Here is a 4338-nt window from a genome sequence, read left to right on the forward strand (position 1 = left end):
CTTTTCCCCTTTTCCCCTTTTCCCCTTTTCCCCTTTTCCCCTTTTCCCCTTTTTTTCCCCTTTTCCCCTTTTCCCCTTTTCCCTTCCCTTCCCTTCCCTTCCCTTCCCTTCCCTTCCCTTCCCTTCCCTTCCCTTTTCCTAGAATCAATTGCATTTTCCAGTTTTCCTTGAAGAGGTCACATTTCCAAGCTGATGGATGGGGGGGATATACAGACTGGCAAAGTCTCCTCACCACATTGAGTCCTCACAACAGGATTTGTACCCCACTGCAGTTGTCCTCACACTCTTTGGATTCGCAGGCTCCCAGTCTATCCACAGTGGAAAAGCAGACTTCCCTGTGTTTTGTGGATCTCTGGATAAGTGCGGTGTATCCAAACACACCAGGGGACCCCCAGGAGAAAGGTGCTGCAGGGAACAGTCCTGGGGCAGTTTTGGGGGATGCTCCGCAGCTGCAGTCAGCAGCAGGAATGGATACTGAGCCAGAAATTCCTGGGTCTGGATTCTACCCAGGGACAAGAAATTAAGGTTGCCCTTTGAGTCGTGGCAAGGGGAAGGAAAGGATGCTTTCACAGAGATCTCACCTCCTGCCAGTGCCAGAGGAATGAGTTCCCAAACACTTCTGCCACTCCTGCTCCAAGTACCTGGCTGATGTTCCCACAGGAGCCTTTCCTTGTTGCCCACCTGGATGCTTTCTCCAGTCTTAACTGGAGAATGTTTCCCCCTTCCTGTGCAGCACGGAAAGCGACTGCTGGATTTTATAACTGGAGATGGTGCTCCTTCAGTTGCCCAGTGCAACACACGTCCAGAGTCATTTTCCAGGATGAAAAGTGCCACCACAATTCCACGTTCTCTCTTCGCATTTCCCTGTTCCGTGCAGTGCTCAACAGAGCACATCTGTACTTGCCGTTGTGTCGTCATGGACATTTCCAGTCTGGGATCCAGGAGCACAGGACCAGACATGCACAGCACGATTCTCCTGTTTGCTGCCGTAACAATTACGGTCTCTGCCCGAAACACTCCGTGACTCCTCAGCAAGGGGACGCCGAGTTGCTCAGCTGTGGGTTACTGCACTCTCAAAACAAGGCTGGAAAGGGCCCATCAGAGGTGGTGGTGCTGCTGCTGCTCTGCGTGTTGTTTCTCCCTCAGGCTGGAGAGGAGACAGCCTTCCACAGATGGGTGTACAGCCCTGGGGCCAGACTGAGCTGCAGTGGCTTTCCCTGGTCTTGGCAAGGGTGTAGCTGGGTCCCACAGCTGTGAGCTTGCTTGGGGTGTGTTTAAGGAGAGCAGGGCATGAGGAGAGGGCACTGCATGGGTGAGGATCAGCAGGTCATCTGAGATAACAGCAGCTACCTGGGTGAAATTTGTAGCAGAGCCTGATGAGGGAGAACATTTTCTCCCTGTGTTTTGCCCCGCACATGAGACCCTTAGAGAGGACTGTGAGATTCTCTGCTTCCCCTCAGTGGCCTTCCCTCAATGAAACATCTGTCAGTGTCTGGACAGGCTTCCTCGTGGTGCAGGTCTGTGGTAAAAGGTGAAGCATGGAGCCACTTCCCAAAAATTCATTGCCTTTCTCTAGGATGAATCCAGAAGGCTGTGTGGATAACCCTGAACACACGAGCCAACACCAACGGATGCACCACATCTGCAGAGACCCAGAACACTGGCACCCAGAGCCGTGACCTTCTCCCTGGGATATGAAGGTGAGGAAGGGGATCCTTCTTTGCACAGACCCACCTTGCCCATGCAGGGTCTGTGAGAGGACACACTGGTGAGCAGGGACCTTATTAGGTGTTCCTGATGGGATCAATGGGACTAGGATGAGTCTCACCTCTGGAGGACCTGACGCACAGCGTCCTGTCTTCAAATGTTGATTGTTTAAAAAGGATTTTGGAATCCAGACTTTGGCTCCAAAGTCACTTCGGTGGTGTTTAAAATGGCATCTTGTCTCCACCCCAGTGCTTTAGGGAGGTCGTTATCCCACCAGGGCACACTGTGCTTAGACAGTGAACAAATGCGGGGAATACCAAAAGGTCACTTGGAGTAAGTCTGGTCTGGGATACGGATCATCCAGCTCTGGTCCCTCCTGTGATGACCTTAGTTGCCTGCCATGCTGCCTCTCACAGCACAGAGAACATCTCAGAACACGGGAAACACAAGAGTGTTTGGAAGTTTGCTGTTGACTTCCCATGGCCAGACAAACCTCAGGCAACCTCTTTTTCCCCTTCCCAGCCCTCCATCACAAATCTGCACACCTCCTCATGGCCTGCATTCAACCAGAGCCTCCCTCCAGCTCCTGATGGAAGGTGGCTGCTGTTGGAGCACTTGGCCTCACTGTGTTCAATAACAACATCAGAAAAACACATTAAAAAATGAAAACGTGAGCCCTTGTCTGAAAAAAGAAAGGCTCCTGTCATGGAAAGCTTTGCAGTCCATGGGCATTTCTGTATTCAAGTTTTCGGCTTGACAATTTATTCCAAGTAACAAAGGCTCAAGTCTCTCCTGATAATTCCTTCTGGTCAGGGAATAGGCATCTGCTCCCTCTGATTGCGGGTCTCTTCTCTCATGCAAAGCTTGATTGAGGTGTGCATGTCAAGGTCAGAAATGGGGCTGAGCATGTATTGTTCACCTGAAAAAACCCACCAAGCAGCAGAAAAAGAGACAATAATATGCCTTTAAAACAGACAGGGTAATACTCTTTTTGTTGTGAGTGATTCTGATGTAAAGAAGAGTCAACTGTAGCATTCAAATGCCTTAATTGCTCATTAGTCATTAGGTTGATATATTTTTGCTGGAAGGAGATGGAGATACTTGTATGGAAAGTGGCCTATTTGAAAGGAGGAGAAGATTAAAGGGGAGGGAAGAGGAGGGTGAATACAGTATGATTGGAGCATAAAAAGAGATCCTTCCACCCAAAATAAAGCACCCCAATTATCAACAGGCTGGTCGAGAACAGCTTTGCACAAACATCAAAATACTTGGAGGTGACATGGCAGTGAGTTGTTTTTGCTTCTGAGGCTGTAAACCTGAAGATTCACCACCTGCCTTGGGAATTGTTGATGTGTTTCCTAGGCAGAGCCTTTTCTTCCCTGCTTTTGGGCTTTCACCCCTGCAAGCTGTTTGCTCCCCAGCCGTCCCCAACGACAAGCGTCCCCCCGGGAAAGCACACGCCAGGCTTTCCGTGTCAAATCAGCGGGAAAGCTCTCGGGGAAACAATTTCCTCCGTGACATTTGTAAAGGGAAATTCTGCCCCGAAGGAAGCGGTGGCAGGGTGAGCTCCCGCCCGGCCCCGTGTGCAGCGAGCCGTGGAAATTGCTGGACATGGCGGGCAGGCCCAACCCAGCCCTGCCAGAGAGGGGGAAAGGGCATTTCTGAAATGCTGCTCCTCTCTTTTAAACACGCTTTCCTTCTTTTTCTCACACGAAACGATGTCTCTGATGGACTCCAAGCAGAGCGTGGGCTGAACTCCATCCTCTTTCATCTGGATCCTGGAGGCATTCCCACCCCCGCTCCCTCCACCTCCACACCCCCTGTCCCTGCCAAGCGCACCGGGAAGATGCTCCTGTCTGGAGCACAACAGCACCCACCCTGGAGCAAGCTGGGGTGCTTGAGAGACTGCTGATGAGTTGCCTTCCCTCTCATTCCCACCCAGGACCTGAGGCTCCATCTCCTTTTCCCAGCTGAGTGGAGATTCAAGAGGAAGAATAGGCCAGATTCCCACTGGTCTCTCCCATGCACCTGGAGCTGCTCCGGCGGTTCAGGGCAATCCCCAATATCAATATGAGCTGGGGATGAAGGGATTGAGAGCAGCCCTGGGGAGAAGGGTTTGGGGGTGCTGGTGGGGGAGAGGCTGGACATGCCCCAGCCCAGAAACCCCTCATGCCCTGGGCTGGTCCCACAGTGTGGGCAGCAGGGCAGGGGGGATTCTGCCCCTCTGCCCCCTCAGCTGAGACCCCCCTGCAGAGCTGCTCCAGCCCTGGGGAACAACAGCACAGGAACGTGGAGCTGCTGGAGAGAGTCCAGAGGAGGCCACAGAGATGCTCTGAGGGCTGGAGCCCCTCTGCTCTGGAGCCATGCTGGGAGAGCTGGGGGGGTTCACCTGGAGAAGAGAAGGCTCCAGGGAGACCTGAGAGCCCCTTGCAGGGCCTAAAGGGGCTCCAGGAGAGCTGGAGAGGGACTGGGGACAAGGGATGGAGGGACAGGACAAGAGGGAATGGCTTCCCAGTGCCAGAGGGCAGGGATAGATGGGATATTGGCTGTGAGGGTGGGGGGGGCCCTGACACAGGTTGCCCAGAGAAGCTGTGGCTGCCCCTGGATCCCTGGAAGTGTCCAAGGCCAGGT

General features: G+C 53.0%; 2 long non-coding RNA genes across 3 annotated transcripts in view; one reads left to right on the top strand and one right to left on the bottom strand.

Moving 5' to 3' along the window:
- Positions 1 to 693, bottom strand: part of LOC108507564 — a 7549-nt gene extending 6856 nt beyond the window's left edge. For both annotated transcript variants that reach the window (XR_001878183.1, XR_001878182.1), the window contains exon 1: positions 582 to 693. This is a non-coding gene — a long non-coding RNA (uncharacterized LOC108507564). The remainder of the gene's footprint in view (positions 1 to 581) is intronic.
- Positions 694 to 1026: 333 nt separating this feature from the next.
- LOC108507565 lies at positions 1027 to 2328 on the top strand. Its single transcript, XR_001878184.1, has 3 exons — positions 1027 to 1104; positions 1577 to 1700; positions 2230 to 2328. It is a non-coding gene; the product is annotated as an uncharacterized LOC108507565 (long non-coding RNA).
- The last annotated feature ends 2010 nt before the right edge of the window (positions 2329 to 4338 follow it).

This window comes from Lepidothrix coronata, unplaced genomic scaffold, assembly GCF_001604755.1.
Source record: "Lepidothrix coronata isolate B3197 unplaced genomic scaffold, Lepidothrix_coronata-1.0 Scaffold261, whole genome shotgun sequence".
In the NCBI taxonomy this organism is placed as follows: Eukaryota; Metazoa; Chordata; class Aves; order Passeriformes; family Pipridae; genus Lepidothrix; species Lepidothrix coronata.